General features: G+C 39.3%; 1 long non-coding RNA gene across 1 annotated transcript in view; it reads left to right on the forward strand.

Annotated features, from left to right (window-relative positions):
* Nucleotides 1–17,543, forward strand: part of LOC143661586 (uncharacterized) — a 31,261-nt gene extending 13,718 nt beyond the window's left edge. Inside the window, exon 3 of the long non-coding RNA XR_013164709.1 lies at nt 17,298–17,543. This is a non-coding gene — a long non-coding RNA (uncharacterized LOC143661586). The remainder of the gene's footprint in view (nt 1–17,297) is intronic.
* The last annotated feature ends 633 nt before the right edge of the window (nt 17,544–18,176 follow it).

An 18,176-nucleotide genomic window follows, 5' to 3' on the forward strand; every position in this document is an offset into this window, starting at 1 on the left:
GTCTGTAACCTTGTTCATTCTTTTTGTTTTGTTTTGTTTTGTTTTGTTTTTTTGCTTTTCTTTTTTCTTTTTTTATTAATTAAAAAAAGAATTAACAAAGCAATTAGAAATCATTCCATTCTACATGTACAATCAGTAATTCTTAATAACATCACATAGTTGCATATTCATCATTTCTTAGTACATTTGCATCGATTTAGAAAAAGAAATAAAAAGACAACAGAATAAGAATTAAAACAATAATAGAAAGAAAAAAAACAAACAACAAAAAACCTATACCTCACATGCAGCTTCATTCAGTGTTTTAACATAATTGCATTACAATTGGGTAGTATTGTGCTGTCCATTTCTGAGTTTTTATATCCAGTCCCGTTGTACAGTCTGTATCCCTTCAGCTCCGATTACCCCTTCTCTCTTTTTTTTTTTTTAATTAACGGAAAAAAAGAAATTAACCCAACATTTAGAAATCATACCATTCTACATATGCAATCAGTAATTCTTAACATCATCACATAGATGCATGATCATCATTTCTTAGTACATTTGCATCGGTTTAGAAGAACTAGCAACATAACCGAAAAAGATATAGAATGTTGATATAGAGAAAAAAATAAAAGTAATAATAGTAAAATCAAAACAAAACAAAACAAAACAAAACAAAAACCTATAGCTCAGATGCAGCTTCATTCAGTGTTTTAACATGATTACTTTACAATTAGGTATTATTGTGCTGTCCATTTTTGAGTTTTTGTATCTAGTCCTGTTACACCGTCTGTATCCCTTCAACTCCAATTGGCCATTATCTTACCCTGTTTCTACCTCCTGCTGGACTCTGTTACCAATGACACATTCCAAATTTATTCTCGAATGTCTGTTCACATCAGTGGGACCATACAGTATTTGTCCTTTAGTTTTTGGCTAGACTCACTCAGCATAATGTTCTCTAGGTCCATCCACGTTATTACATGCTTCATAAGTTTATCCTGTCTTAAAGCTGCATAGTATTCCATCGTATGTATATACCACAGTTTGTTTAGCCACTCTTCTGTTGATGGAGATTTCGGCTGTTTCCATCTCTTTGCAATTGTAAATAACGTTGCTATAAACATTGGTGTGCAAATGTCCGTTTGTGTCTTGCCCTTAATTCCTTTGAGTAGATTCCCAGCAATAGTATTGCTGGGTCGTATGGCAATTCTATATTCAGCTTTTTGAGGAACCGCCAAACTGCCTTCCACAGTGGTTGCACCATTTGACATTCCCACCAACAGTGGATAAGTGTGCCTCTTTCTCCGCATCCTCTCCAGCACTTGTCATTTTCTGTTTTGTTGATAATGGCCGTTCTGGTGGGTGTGAGATATCTCATTGTGGTTTTGATTTGCATTTCTCTAATGGCCAGGGACATTGAGCATCTCTTCATGTGCCTTTTGGCCATTTGTATTTCCTCTTCTGAGAGTTGTCTGTTCAAGTCTTTTTCCCATTTTGTAATTGGGTTGGCTGTCTTTTTGTTGTTGAGATGAACAATCTCTTTATAAATTCTGGATACTAGACCTTTATCTGATATATCATTTCCAAATATTGTCTCCCATTGTGTAGGCTGTCTTTCTACTTTCTTGATGAAGTTCTTTGATGCAAAAAGTGTTTAATTTTGAGGAGCTCCCATTTATTTATTTCCTTCTTCAGTGTTCTTGCTTTAGGTTTAAGGTCCATAAAACCGCCTCCAGTTGTAAGATCCATAAGATATCTCCCAACATTTTCCTCTAATTGTTTTATGGTCTTAGACCTAATGTTTAGATCTTTGATCCACTTTGAGTTAACTTTTGTATAGGGTGTGAGAGATGGGTCTTCTTTCATTCTTTTGCATATGGATATCCAGTTCTCTAGGCACCATTTATTGAAGAGACTGTTCTGTCCCAGGTGAGTTGGCTTGACTGCCTTATCAAAGATCAAATGTCCATAGATGAGAGGGTCTATATCTGAGCACTCTATTCGATTCCATTGGTCGATATATCTATCTTTATGCCAATACCATGCTGTTTTGACCACTGTGGCTCCATAATATGCCTTAAAGTCAGGCAGCGCGAGACCTCCAGCTTCGTTTTTTTTCCTCAAGATGTTTTTAGCAATTCGGGGCACCCTGCCCTTCCAGATAAATTTGCTTATTGGTTTTTCTATTTCTGAAAAATAAGTTGTTGGGATTTTGATTGGTATTGCATTGAATCTGTAGATCAATTTAGGTAGGATTGACATCTTAACTATATTTAGTCTTCCAATCCATGAACACGGTATGCCCTTCCATCTATTTAGGTCTTCTGTGATTTCTTTTAACAGTTTTTTGTAGTTTTCTTTATATAGGTTTTTTGTCTCTTTAGTTAAATTTATTCCTAGGTATTTTATTCTTTTAGTTGCAATTGTAAATGGGATTTGTTTCTTGATTTCCCCCTCAGCTTGTTCATTACTAGTGTATAGAAATGCTACAGATTTTTGAATGTTGATCTTGTAACCTGCTACTTTGCTGTACTCATTTATTAGCTCTAGTAGTTTTGTTGTGGATTTTTCCGGGTTTTCGACGTATAGTATCATATCGTCTGCAAACAGTGATAGTTTTACTTCTTCCTTTCCAGTTTTGATGCCTTGTATTTCTTTTTCTTGTCTAATTGCTCTGGCTAGAACCTCCAACACAATGTTGAATAATAGTGGTGATAGTGGACATCCTTGTCTTCTTCCTGATCTTAGGGGGAATGTTTTCAATTTTTCCCCATTGAGGATGATATTAGCTGTGGGTTTTTCATATATTCCCTCTATCATTTTAAGGAAGTTCCCTTGTATTCCTATCTTTTGAAGTGTTTTCAACAGGAAAGGATGTTGAATCTTGTCAAATGCCTTCTCTGCATCAATTGAGATGATCATGTGATTTTTCTGCTTTGATTTGTTGATATGGTGTATTACATTAATTGATTTTCTTATGTTGAACCATCCTTGCATACCTGGGATGAATCCTACTTGGTCATGATGTATAATTCTTTTAATGTGTTGTTGGATACGATTTGCTAGAATTTTATTGAGGATTTTTGCATCTATATTCATTAGAGAGATTGGTCTGTAGTTTTCTTTTTTTGTAATATCTTTGCCTGGTTTTGGTATGAGGGTGATGTTGGCTTCATAGAATGAATTAGGTAGTTTTCCCTCCACTTCGATTTTTTTGAAGAGTTTGAGGAGAATTGGTACTAATTCTTTCTGGAACGTTTGGTAGAATTCACATGTGAAGCCATCTGGTCCTGGACTTTTCTTTTTAGGAAGCTTTTGAATGACTAATTCAATTTCTGTACTTGTGATTGGTTTGTTGAGGTCATCTATGTCTTCTTGAGTCAAAGTTGGTTGTTCATGTCTTTCCAGGAACCCGTCCATTTCATCTAAATTGTTGTATTTATTAGCGTAAAGTTGTTCATAGTATCCTGTTATTACCTCCTTTATTTCTGTGAGGTCAGTAGTTATGTCTCCTCTTCCATTTCTGATCTTATTTATTTGCATCCTCTCTCTTCTTCTTTTTGTCAATCTTGATAAGGGCCCATCAATCTTATTGATTTTCTCATAGAACCAACTTCTGGTCTTATTGATTTTCTCTATTGTTTTCATGTTTTCAATTTCATTTATTTCTGCTCTGATCTTTGTTATTTCTTTCCTTTTGCTTGCTTTGGGATTAGTTTGCTGTTCTTTCTCCAGTTCTTCCAAGTGAACAGTGAATTCCTGCATTTTTGCCTTTTCTTCTTTTCTGATATAGGCATTTAGGGCAATAAATTTCCCTCTTAGCACTGCCTTTGCTGCGTCCCATAAATTTTGATATGTTGTGTTTTCATTTTCATTTGCCTCGAGGTATTTACTAATTTCTCTTGCAATTTCTTCTTTGACCCAGTTGTTGTTTAAGAGTGTGTTGTTGAGCCTCCACGTATTTGTGAATTTTCTGGCATTCTGCCTATTATTGATTTCCAACTTCATTCCTTTATGATCCGAGAAAGTGTTGTGTATGATTTCAATCTTTTTAAATTTGTTAAGACTTGCTTTGTGACCCAGCATATGGTCTATCTTTGAGAATGATCCATGAGCACTTGAGAAAAAGGTGTATCCTGCTGTTGTGGGATTTAATGTCCTATAAATGTCTGTTAAGTCTAGCTCCTTTATAGTAATATTCAGATTCTCTATTTCTTTATTGATCTTCTGTCTAGATGTTCTGTCCATTGATGAGAGTGGGGAATTGAAGTCTCCAACTATTATGGTATTTGTGTCTATTTCCGTTTTCAGTGTTTGCAGTGTATTCCTCACGTATTTTGGGGCATTCTGGTTCGGTGCGTAAATATTTATGATTGTTATGTCTTCTTGTTTAATTGTTCCTTTTATTAGTATATAGTGTCCTTCTTTGTCTCTTTTAACTGTTTTACATTTGAAGTCTAACTTGTTGGATATTAGTATAGCCACTCCTGCTCTTTTCTGGTTGTTATTTGCATGAAATATCTTTTCCCAACCTTTCACTTTCAACCTATGTTTATCTTTGGGTCTAAGATGTGTTTCCTGTAGACAGCATATAGAAGGATCCTTTTTTTAAATCCATTCTGCCATTCTATGTCTTTTGATTGGGGAATTCAGTCCATTAACATTTAGTGTTATTACTGTTTCGATAATATTTTCCTCTACCATTTTCCCTTTTGTATTATATATATCATATCTGACTTTCCTTCTTTCTACACTCTTCTCCATACCTCTCTCTTCTGTCTTTTCGGTTCTGACTCTAGTGCTCCCTTTAGTATTTCTTGCAGAGCTGGTCTCTTGGTCACAAATTCTCTCAGTGACTTTTTGTCTGAGAATGTTTTAATTTCTCCCTCATTTTTGAAGGACAATTTTGCTGGATATAGGAGTCTTGGTTGGCAGTTTTTCTCTTTTAGTAACTTAAATATATCATCCCACTGTCTTCTAGCCTCCATGGTTTCTGCTGAGAAATCTACACATAGTCTTATTGGGTTTCCCTTGTATGTGATGGATTGTTTTTCTCTTGCTGCTTTCAAGATCCTCTCTTTCTCTTTGACCTCTGACATTCTAACTAGTAAGTGTCTTGGAGAATGCCTATTTGGGTCTAATCTCTTTGGGGCATGCTGCACTTCTTGGATCTGTAATTTTAGGTCTTTCATAAGAGTTGGGAAATTTTCAGTGAAAATTTCTTCCATTAATTTTTCTCCTCCTTTTCCCTTCTCTTCTCCTTCTGGGACACCCACCACACGTATATTTGTGCAGTTCATATTGTCCTTGAGTTCCCTGATACCCTGTTCAAATTTTTCCATTCTTTTCCCGATAGTTTCTGTTTGTTTTTGGAATTCAGATGTTCCATCCTCCAAATCACTAATTCTATCTTCTGTCTCTTTGAATCTATCATTGTAGGTATCCATTGTTTTTTCTATCTTTTCTACTTTGTCCTTCACTTCCATAAGTTCTGTGATTTGTTTTTTCAGTTTTTCTATTTCTTCTTTATGTTCAGCCCATGTCTTCTTCATGTCCTCCCTCAATTTATCAATTTCGTTTTTGAAGAGGTTTTCCATTTCTGTTCGTATATTCAGCATTAGTTGTCTCAGCTCCTGTATCTCATTTGAACTATTGGTTTGTTCCTTTGACTGGGCCATATTTTCAATTATTTGAGCGTGATCCGTTATCTTCTGTTGGCGTCTGCGCATTTAGACAGATTTCTCTGGGTATTGGATCCAAAAGTTTAGAAGATTTTTCTGTGAAATCTCTGGGTTCTGTTTTTCTTATCCTGCCCAGTAGGTGGCGCTCGTGGCACACGTTTGTCTGCGGGTCCCACCAGTAAAAGGTGCTGTGGGACCTTAAAATTTGGAAAACTCTCGCTGTCCGTGAGGTTCGCTAGCCGAAGCGGCTTGAGCCGGCCTGGGGTCCGAACGCGGGGAGGGTTGCTGGCCGCCGCAGCCCGGGAAAGCGCCCGTCCGAATTTCCTAGTCGGCCCGGGGCGACAAGCGTGGCGGGAGGGCGCCAGCAGCAGCGGCCCGCCCGGGAAAGTGCACGTTCCCGGGGAGTCACGGGTTTGGAAGGGGCCTCCCCTACCCGTCACCGTTCTCCATGGCCTGGGGATTTCTGATCCAATTCTCTCAGTTGGTCCGGGGGGCCGTGCGTGGTGTGGGCGCCAGCCGCCGTGGTTTCAGGGGACCGCCTCTCCAATTCTCCCAGCCGGCCCGGGAAGGGGGAAGGGAGTGACTCCGGCCGCTTGCTGCCCCACCCGGTGAAGCCCGCGCGCCTCGGCGATCTCACCCTAGAGGCTTCTCTCAGCCAGCCAGCCGTTCCAGGATGGGGTACGCTGTCTTTTTTATCTCTGTTGTGGCTTTGGGAGCTGTTCTGTGTCGTTTCTACTCCCCTAGTAGCTGTCCTGGAGAAGAAACTAAGATCCGCGCATCTTACTAAGCCGCCATCTTCTCCGGAAGTCTCTGCTTTTCTACCTTGTTCATTCTTTTCTTGGGTTTAATCCAAAGGCAGACTGAGTAAACTGCCCCTGCTGGGGGTAAAGAGAGAGGTGGAGAAAGGGGTTAGGAGTCAGAGGGTAAAGTACCATGCCATGACAAGTAAGGACTACAACCCGGAACATGCTTTGGCTAAGCCCGAGCCTTGCCACGGCGGGCATCTCTAGGCCTTGCACCCTTTTGGGACTGAGTCACTCCATCCGTGCCAGGCTGGCCTGGTCGCAGTCCTGAGAGACCATATGAGCATTTTCACTGGGCCCCTCCTAGGCTAGGCTAACACCAGGGTGGGATTCTCCAGCATTTGGTTTTGAAATGAAGAATTGTTTTAGAACAAAAGTCAACACAGTAGCCAGTTCAGACCACTCTGAATGATGTCAGAGGAGAGAAGCCCTGGTTAAAAGGAGAAAAGTCCCCAGAAGTGAAATCACAAATGGTGCATTCTCATGGGACACACTAATCACCCATGAGTGTAGACTGAGGTTAAGTGGTAACATTTCTACCTGCTGCCCACATCAATCAGGTGGCTCCAGGTGATGGATGATGAGACTGTCTAAGTGAGTTAATGGTAAGTGGATTGAAAGAAAGGCCTCATTTTGGAATTAGGGAAATTCGAGTGAAGATCATAGAGAAGAGTTAATTGTTTTTATGCATCTGATTAAGATTTGGTTTAGGAATATCATAGCAAGGTGGGCATCTTGAGATACACAGTATGAACCATACTGTGTACTATTTAGAAAGAACATTTTTTTTTCTTGTATATGTTTTGATACAAATTAAATAGAAAACTGTAGATCTCATATACAAAGGAGAACAAAAGGGAAGTCTGGGAATCTTGCCATCCTAAGTTCCGAGGACGCATGGTACTAATAATTGGCAAATTTGTTCATTTCACTCTTTAAAGTTAGGATGTTTGGCCCATGCACAGGTGTCTAAAGTTAGACACACACGCAGTGTCATGGATGAATACAAAAACCTGAAAGGTGTTGGCTCTGTCCTGCTACAGTACCATCTAGTGGTAGCAAGAAGATATGTAAGCATTTTCTTTTAAAAATTGCACCTAAAAAATTACAAGAGCAACATAGCAGTAGAAATATTGTTTAAAACAATTTTAAAATACACAAGAATTCAGAGTAAAGTGTCAAAGCTCCTTCCATCCCCTTCCCCAATTCCTACTCCTCGCCCTTACTAACAGCAACCCCACCTTTCCTATATTAGCCTCAAATCCTAAATTCCACCTCTCTCTTTCCGTTCTCATTTCATTTTAAAAACATAATTGGAATTATACTTTACATATGATGGAGTATTTTTTTTCACTAGACAAATATCTTTAAACCTATTCCCTAGCCTAGCAGAAACTATCGCTTAATGGACCCAAACACCTCAATTTGATCACACAGTTCTAATGTCAGGTCTGCTTTCAAATTCTGTGTTGGAAGAATTGGAAATACTTCTTGCATGAAATTCTTGACTCAAACTAGCCTTTGTTACTTTGCCTGCCGAAACTGTATCTACTTCATTCGCTATCCTGAGCAATAGCTCCCTACCTATATCCCCGGTGGCTGACCTAGAAATTCAGGCTCTACCTCCATGCCTCCTTCTTCTCTCCTGCCTTCTCACAGTTCGATAACTCTACCTGAGGCCCTTCTCTGGCTCCCTCACTGCCATCGTCTGGGTTTAGCCTCCTTGTTCCCCATCGCTGCAGAAGTTTCTGTAATCATCTTCCTGCCTCCACACTGCCATCAGGGAGTTACTCTGTAACACAAATATTATTCTGACATTTTATGCTTAAACAATCTCTCTAGCTCCCATTTTCCATAGAGCAAAGCCTAAAACATTTTCTATAGAGCAAAGCCAGACCCCGTTAAAGCCTGGTCCCAACCTATGAATCTTTCCTCTTTACAATTCCCTATGCTTCAGCCACACAGAATCCCTTATTACAGAGTGGATCCTATGAAGACACATAGCTTGCAGTTACCATTCCCTATGCCAGAAATGTGATTTCCTTCTTGTCCTCCTGATTAGCTTCCATTCATTCTTCAAGACAAAGCAGAAATACTGTCTTTGAAGCTGCCTCTGACTTCCACAGGCTCCTCTTCTATGTTTTCATGCATTTTAAATCCCCTTCTAGTATGGTACTTGCCATACCTAATTAATTATTTGGCTCTGAGCAATCTGAATGCTTATTGTTGTATCCCCATTACCATCCGCTACTCCAAAGAGTAACTGACACATGAATATTTGTTAAATGAGTAAGTGAACGTGAAAGAGAATGACCATAGTAAAAAAGACAAAAAACAAAGAACAAAAAAGCACCTGTGGCAGTGGTTTCCAAACTTTAATGTAATAAGAATACCTAAAGTGCTTATTAAAATGCAGATGCCCTGAATTTATTCTCAGAGCGTCCACCTGATTTAGCAGGTTTGAAAAAATGGAGCTTAGGTATCTACATTTTAAGTCTGTGAGAAGCTCTACCCTAGAAAGCAAAGCATGTAATCTGAAAAAAAGCAAACAGCATTTCTTCCTCAAAACAGTATACAATGAAGAACGTGCTTGTGCCCACAGGAGATTCCTTGAGTGGTTCTTCTTAGAATAAATTGATACAGGTCAAGTTTGAGTAAACCACAGTGAACTGATTCTGTGAAGACTATAAAGAAGCATGAAGCTGTATCTACAAGGCCTGGACTGTTTCTTTTTTGGGACAATTGTCGTCAACTCCCATATGTTTGTTTTGTCCGAACAGTCACTATTTAGCCAGGGCCAAGCTGTTTTCATTAATTGGTTGCATTTGTGTCGAGCTTCTCTTTGGATGTTCTCCAAGCATTTTTGCAGCTTTAAGGCTGTTCTTTCCTTATTCCTCCAGGGAGGAACAAGCAGTAAGTTCACGCCAACTCATTAGAGAGGCATTGCTCAAAAGCAGCTCCTGGAGCACCAGATGCAGGCGGGAGAGGAGAGGGTGGATAAATCCCAACCCCCTTCCCTCTGCTCTGTCTCCATTTCCCCACCCACCCTGCAAATGCTGTGTTGTCTTCAGCAAGTGGCTCCCACCCCTGCCTTCAAGTCCCCTCAGGCAAGTTCCCTCCCAAGATGGATAAGCTCCAAAAAGATTTCACAGGTCCTAGGCAAGGTGGAACTGCCAAGGACCACACTGGCCAAAGCAGAGACTTCATATAACTAACCTATGAGATTTTGCAGAGACAGTGGTAAACACGGATTAGGCTTGGTTCAGAAAGCAAAACCGTTAGGCAGCAGATGCCCACTGGATGCAGAGCACTGGGTTCTCACAGAGGTGCAGGAGCTCCAGCCTTAGCTACTTGGGGCTGCCTGGCTCACTCTGACTCCTCATCCCTGTGACCTGCCATCTGGTGAACCACCTATGACCTCTTAATTTTGAATATTTCTACAGACTCTGATTTCCTATATTTGTCCTCAGATCCTCAGATTCTGATTTGGATACTTCTCTGACTCCATACATTTCCTAGGTTCGGCCTTTGTAATGACAGTCTCCATACCATCTCCATTTTTCAGCTTTATGACTCCAGCCTCGATGTGGGCAACACTGCAGGACCAAAGCAAGATATGCACATACATGGGCACAGCAAACTAGCTAAGAAATGGAACCTTCTCTGATGGTTTGTGAGGAAATTAGACTCTTGTCAGTTCCTCAGAAAGGATTTACATATCTCAGGGAAAAAAGAGGGAGCCATGATGGCAACCACTCTTTGAGAAGTTTATCAGTGGTCTCCCTAGTGGTCTGCTGAGCACTTTGTGGAAATGGTGAGACCCTGACAGATTGATTTCTTGCATCATAGGCCACTTGGCATTAATGTCTCCTTTAATTAACATACAGTAAAATTAACTCTGTGTGTGTGTGTGTGTGTGTGTGTGTGTGTGTGTGTGTGTGTGTTCAGTTCTACGAGTTTTAACACATGTAGGCTCAGAACAGTCGGTCACCCCAACAACTTTCTCATGCTGCCCCTTTGGGTACCTCCAAGTTTTATTTTAAGGCCTTCATCTCATAAAAATCATCAGGGTAAGGTTAAACTCTACAGGAAAGTTAAGGAGGGTAGTCTGTGTTCAATCATTTGAAGGAATTTGTAATTCAAGGTTGAATTACTTCTCCAGAGTAAGGACACATTCCCAGGAACCCAAGCCCTACCTGGCTCTTTGACTGTCTCCTCAGGCGAGTTTGTCTGAGCTCTTGCCTCCTAAGCAGGAAAACAAGAGCTGCCTCACTCAAGAGATATCTCTGTCCTGAGTGGGAACCTGATGATTTAAAGTTAAATCTATTATACCCATTCTTTTGGGTATAAACTTATAAGAATCTGAATTCATTAGGCTGTAACTATGAAACTTCTGAAAATACACCCTCTGTGTGACTATATTTATTTAAATTTCAAGATGTAATGAACTAGATTTAGGGAAAATAAATACCCAGCTCACACATATACATATTAATCCACAACAAAACAAATCCAAAGACTAGACTGTAAAGAGATCAAAGTTCCAACTGTGTTTTGAGCTGAAAGAACAAATAATTTTAATACTTTAAAAAATATTTTTGCCAGAGAAATGACTATCTGATATAAGCAAAAGAAAAAACAGCTGTTTCAGCTTTGGGAAATTCACACTGCTGCCCCTATGTTAAGTGGGCTTGTTGAGCTTTTCTTGAACATCTAAACAATATTCTTGTTAAATTTCACATTCTGCTTCAAGCAGTGGGGGAGGTTGCCCCAACACTGTTGTCACATGCCTTTTCTGGATATGGTTATTTCAGTGGAAGAGAAACCTCAGCATCTGGGGCTCTCAGAGACCAAGGGTTCTTAGACTTCTGGAGGAGGTTAAGAGCATTGGAGTCAAACCAACTTGGATTTTCATTCTTCCTCTACCACTTGGACTAGCAGTATGACCTTGTGCAGGCAGCATAACCTCTCTGAGCTTAAAATCCCCATTTTTACAATGGAAATCATATCTACTTTATAGTATAGGTTCGTTTGGAGAATTTAATGTGATAATGTATATAAAAGGTCTAACATACCATAGACACTCAATGAATGTTAATTTTGCCTTTCCTTTCCCCATCTTTTCCATTCCTCTGCCTTCAAATAGAACCCAACACAAACTAATTCAATCCGAGTTTATCTTATTTAAGACCACAAGAGAAAACTGATGGCTTAATTGAATGGAAAAAGTTTGTTTCTCACTCATGCTACAGGTCCATGAAAGGTTGGCTAAGGCTCTGCTCCACATCTCACTCTGGGCCCAGATGGATGGATCATCTTGAAAGTGACTGGTTTCCATGGCAAAGGGAAAGAGTGTTGCTGGGTTTTGCACAGAGAGTTGGAGGCGGCCAAGCACAAACCCATCATGTGCCTGGAATGAGGACTGGGAACATTTAGGGGAAAGCACAAATGATCTTCCCAACATGAACAAACAACTTTCAAGACTTCTTAAAAGAACTACATTGCCATGGATATTACTAACATGAAAAGGCAAATTACATTTATTTTTTCAACTGAAAAAGTAACTTGCAAGTTCACTTGAAGCAATAGCAAGTGAACTTGTAAATTACATTTTCTTTCTCATCCACTTTCTTTAAAGAGGACAGGAGAGTGAACCTGCTATCGGCTAATATATTCCAAACTCCTCACTCACTGATTTTTCAGCCAACCAGCCAGCCAGCCAGCCTGCTCTTTCTAGAATCTCATCACCTTTTTATTGTCAGCTCATTTTCATTGAGTCAGTAAGAACACATGGAAACTTTCCAGATAACTTAAGAAAGGCAGAAGTTAAATGGAGTCTGGTAAAAATTTTCAGAAATGGGCTAAAAATAAAATATTTGAATAAACAATATTTCAAAATTGTTCTTGACTCAACATTTTAGAGGAGTCAGGGAAGGTTTCACAGCTGAGATGACATTTGAGCTTGCCCTGGGAGGCATTTGCTAGCTAGAAAATGGAGGGCATTCCAAGTAGAGGGAACAGGCTGTGCAGTGGCAAGGAAGTTGTTCCGGCTTTGTATATCTGAAGGAGAACAAGAAATTCGCTGTGGCCAGAGTCTAGAGTGCCTGTCAGGATTATTGGCATGTACTGGGTAGGACTGAAAATATTGTCATATTTTTCTTTTGCTTAGCAAATTGGGGATGGCATGCCATACTTAAGGAAGATTGTGAATGTATCTTATCTAGTACAAAGATAGTAGTTAATATGACTCCAAAGAGAAGAGACTGTCAAGTAACTTGCTATATAGAGTACTAGAAGTAAATAAGTTTCTAGAAACTGAATACTTCTGTTTATTGGCAACAATTCTTAAGTCACTATATATATATATATACACATATACAGTGATTTCTAACCTTTGGGAAAAGCAAGTGATTTACTGGGCTACACACAATAATTAATTAATACAAAGCCTCCAGGTTAAGCTAATCAAACATTGCAGGTGTTTGAGCACATAAGAACATCATTTCAATGAGATGTGTTTGTCAGGAGGAAGGTGATGGGGAGAAGAAAAAGAAGGAGCTTCATATGTGATATAGTATTTAATTCTCATGATATTATTATCACCATTTCATAAAAGAGAAAACTAAGGACCAAATAAAGTGGTTTCTTACAGACTTAAGCCTTATCTCTCAACCTCCAAGACTTACTTTTTATCTGTAAAATGTCAACATGACATGCACTGTCTGCCTCACAGGGTTACTTTGAGGATTAACAGAGATAAGGGTAGAGCGTTTGACATTATTCTTGACCTTTACCAGACCTTAAGTTATCTGATTCTGTCCTCATGTTAAAATATTATTCAAAACTGTGTCTTTATAAAAGAGACTTTATAAAGTTTTGTTTGGGGAAGAAAACAATCTTTTCTTAGCACATCTCAAAATACATTGCTTTTGAGGTAAATGAAACTTGGAGATATTATGTGGTACAAAATAAGCCGGAAACAAAAGAACAGATATTGTAGGGTTTCTTTCAGAAAATACTTATAAGGAAATTGGGGCCTAGATTGTAAGCTCTTATAGCAGTCACATTTAGTCCAGAGTAGTAAACGTTATTTCTAGATTTTGAGATGCTATGCTAAATACATATAACCTGGTATTTCCCTGGAACTCTGGCTACTTGTGTGACACCTAAGACTCATAGTAGGAGTTCTGCAGCTCTGAAAGTTAGCATTGCTACATGCAACCATGAAAAAAGAAACCGAAAAAGAGATCAGGCTTCAATTAGAGATAAGAACGAAGCCAATTGAGTCAGGACCAAGGTAAATCAGAATACAAAGGTAAGGATGACATTGTCAATATTTTAGAACCTCACCCACTGTATGAGACCAGAGGAAGAGAGGTTTATTCTGTCCAAAACCTAAATTTTCTGTAGCACATAATTAACTCAACATGTCTGGATAGCTCATTTAAATAACACAAACACATGGAGCCCAGAATGGGAATGAGGGCTTGTAATTCTAGTTGGCTTAATGTAATACCCGTAATTCTGTATTCTGTATTCTGTAATACCAGAATATGTTGAGCAGATAATTTAAAAGTATTGTCAAAGTTCCTTGAGGGATGGGAGAAAAAAATATGGAACTATTAAGTTTTACCACCTGGGAAATCCCTGACACTGTCTCAAATATTAGGGACTCTCTAAGTCAATAGGCCAAGCCCTTGATCTTGGGACTTGCTCTTCTGAAGCCCATTTATGTAGCAGAGAAGCCTAGCTTGCCTATGGTTATGAGTAAGTACCTAAGAGTTACTTCCAGAAAACCTCTTTTGTGGCTCAGATGTGGCTTCTCTCTCCCTAAGCCCAATTCTGCAGGGAAAATCATTACCCTCCCCCTATGTGGCATGATATCCAGGGGTGAAAGTCTCCCAACTTTCAACTTGGGATGATATAACTCCCAGGGATGAGCCTGGCCCTAGCACTGTGGGCTCAACAACACCTTCCTCACCAAAAGGGGGAAAAGAACTGTAACAAAATAAGGTATCAGTGGCTGAGAGAGTTCAAACAGAGAGACTATTCTGGAAGCTACTCTTAAGTGAGCTTCAGCTAGATATTGCTATTTACCATGGTTTACCAAACCTCAACCCAAACCATTACTGCCAGCCCTAAAGAACACCTAGGGCTCTATCTGAGATTCTACAAAAGTTTCATGCACTATGATACTTCCCAGAAAACTGCAACCTCCACATGGGTTCCTAGTCCAGATAAGTGCTGAAATCCAGAGTGGCCAGCCTCTCCAAGAACATCAACTATTCCATCCTCTTATCCTATATGATTGACAGCTCTTTCCAACACGGAAAGGTTAGAATGGGAATAGTCCAAATACCCCTTAAGATTGGGATAAGGATTAAAGGAGAAGGAGGAGTTATAACAGGGAAGACAGGACTTAACAAATGAATATGACTGCTGAATCATTATATTAATATTTCTTTTACTCTCCCAGTGTCTGGGAGCAGCTAGAAGGAAAAACCTACATTGTGGATCTATAACCCATACCAAACTCTGAAATCCATTCTATAACTACTTGTTACAACGCACTTTGATATTTATTGCTTTTTTCACAATAAAAAACGTTAAGAAAAAGAAAAATATATTGCTTCAAACAATTTATTTTTAAATAATTGAAAATATTATTTCTATAGATGTTATTCTTCTTTTTGGTATAAAAATAAAGCTAAATCTTTGACCTTTCTTTCAATTCTATACATGGAATATCCTAGGAAAATGACCCTTATTCCTTTAAGTGCTTTCAGTTTTTCTCTCAGCATGTCTAATAATTTTATTGAAAATTTATTTTATGCATTGTCTTTTTAAAGAAAACATTCCAATTAATAATTTGCTATGTACAAGTACTGTTTCAATTGTTTTACATGCATTAATTTATTTACTATGTACAACAACTCCATGAGGCATTATTATTTTCTCCACTTCCAATTAAGAAAACTGAGACACAGAAATATTAAGTAACTTGCCTTTGGTCACATGGCTAGTAAATGGCTGGACCATGATTTGAACGGAGACATTTTGGCTCTAGAATCTGAACTCTTAAACACTGAGCAATGATGATCCATTTCGGATTATTTTCCTAAATGCTTCAGGGCCATCATTATGTCTATCATTTGAATTTGCTATCAACAGAAACCACTATGGATAGTATAGGATGCTATCGCTACAGTTTATGTCTTATCATATTTTTTTACTTACTATAACTTTTTTTGACATTTTTCTGGAAAATATATATCTTTGGTACATCTACCTCTCTATAAATTATGTTCTTCTAATTCTTCTGCTTCCAATTTCCTAAGGGCTAGAGGCCAGACCACCCCACATGTTAGAACTGTGTCTATAATAGGAGTCAAGAGGTCTTGAGAGAAGACCCAAGCCTTTCGTGAATGGACTTTGCGCCATCTGTGACAGGGCTCTTTATTTTTTGGCATGTTTTCTGTTCTCAACTGTGATCCAGATAGTTTAGATGCTGGCTAAATTACTTCTCAATAAGCGAGGTGCCACAAAATATAAATTCAAGGCATTTCTACTCTTCCACCTGTTCAGAAGTGTTTTAGTCATCATTCTAATTAGAAGGATGGCCTAGTTCCTCAAGCTTCTGGTTAGCCATCTGATGCTTAGAAGTAGAGAGACGTGGCTACAACTTGTATAAAAATAGCCCTTCCAGATGGCTAAGGGGCAAAGTTACAACTCAGCAGCTTGATATAGCTGAGCACTCAAATTTTGGAGTAGGAAGGGAGCTATGCAAGAAGTAGCCAGAGAGACTGGGCTTGAGTCCAATCATAAGAAGAACAGTTTATGCCAGGAGAGATCACTTAACGTAGCAGATTAGCTGTTAAGATTTCCTGTTTACCTCATCTCCTCTCCATCTCCCTTGCTTCAACCTCAACTGTAGCCATGAGAAAGGTGGGGATTTTATAGAGATAGAAAGGTTAAGTGATCCTCTTAGGCTCAAGTAACACCTTAGTGAGCCTCATATGCTCCAGCTTCTTGTCCAGGGCTCCACTTCCTGCTCCTCTGTGGGAGGGTGTGTGCACAGTTACACCAGGCCAAGCTCCCCTGGCCCTGACTTCAGTCACTTAAAACTTGAAAATCAAGCACCTAGTTTGCAAAAAATATTGGAATATTGCAAAAAGCCATATGATATAGCTTCCACCCTTAAAAACAAATACTAAAGCTTTCATGGTCACTGGCTTGAAACCTTTTGTCTCACAAATGAAAACATTTACTCATCAAATGTTTAAACCAAGTAAAATCTTAAAACATGTAGTATTCACATTCCCCACCTTCTGATTACTCTGCATTTCTATTCTGGAAGAAAACGTGAGCCTCTGCCTGCAGCAAATCCAGTTTTATAGATCTCAATGTCCGTTTGAATAACTGAGTATTGGTTTTTAAAACATAATCTAGGAATGGATTAATGCTCCTATTCAGCGGTTGTAACAGACTATTATCTTTGAAAAACAGAGGAACTGAGACACATACAACTTTTAAATCCAATTACGTTCAGTCCAGTGCCAAGGCATTGCTGTTCCCTGGTGGCAGTACAGCATCATTGCAGGTAAGGTACTAGACGTGGGAAGGGTTTTCCTTGCCTGCCTTCCAAATACATTTCTATAATAAACTCCTTAAAACATGCCCTATGCCAGTTTGAAATTATTGTGCACCCCAGAAAAGTCATGTTCTTTAATCCTGATTTAATATTGTTTATGGTGGTATCTTTTGATTAGGTTGTTTCCATGGAGATGTGATCCCCCAATTGTGTGTGGGATCTTTTGTTTCCATGCAGGTATGGAGTTCTTTAAGAGGGAATCCTTTTGGAAAAAGCTTCCAATCAACAGAGGGAGAGACCTTTGAAGATATAGAAAAAAAATGCCCCCAGAGAAGCTGTTTTGAAATCAGAAGCCAAAGGACCAGCAGATGTGTCTTTCCAGATTGGCCTTTCTTGGGTCAAAGCATCTTTTTTTGGATGCCTTAGTTTGGACATTTTTATGGCCTTAGAACTGTAAGCTTGTAACTTAATAAATTCTCTTATTGAAAGCCAATCCATTTCTGAAATATTGCATTCCAGCAGCTTCAGCAAACCAAAACACTCCCATTCATCTTGCATATTCTCACATGAAGGGCTGAGAGGTAGCAAAAACAAACAAACCCAAGTCTCCAATTTCTTACTAATTTTTTTCCAAAACAAGAGTATTTGTGCAGCCCAAGTGAATATTACAATGTTGTTGCAAAGTAGGAAGTAGCTTTTCAAGAGGAAGTTTCCTTCCTTCTTTGGGAATTCATTCTTAAACAGTATAGAGCATGGGCTTTGTGCCAGGTACCTTGTAATGCCCTGAGAGCAAGAAAGGAGGTCTCAACCTTGGCATACGTGCCTTGGGCACTCTGTGTCCTTTACTGCTTGGCTGTGTAGCTGGCTAATGGGGAGTGAGGTCTTTACAGGAGAAGGAATAGAGAGAGGGACATGACAAGTATTTTTTGACTCCCTACTTGGTGCTTGAGGCTTGTGCTTGTCCTGCTGAACCTGGCTGGAGTACTACTGTGAAGCACTCAGAGGCGATCTATGAACAGGTGTGATCATTCTAATTCAGGACCATACCCCTCACTCTGCACTGCAGGTGAGGATTGCTGAGATGGAGCTGGCCCAGAGCAGAGGTCCGCCTGCTAG

Source organism: Tamandua tetradactyla, chromosome 17 (genome assembly GCF_023851605.1).
Source record: "Tamandua tetradactyla isolate mTamTet1 chromosome 17, mTamTet1.pri, whole genome shotgun sequence".
NCBI classification, from domain to species: domain Eukaryota; kingdom Metazoa; phylum Chordata; class Mammalia; order Pilosa; family Myrmecophagidae; genus Tamandua; species Tamandua tetradactyla.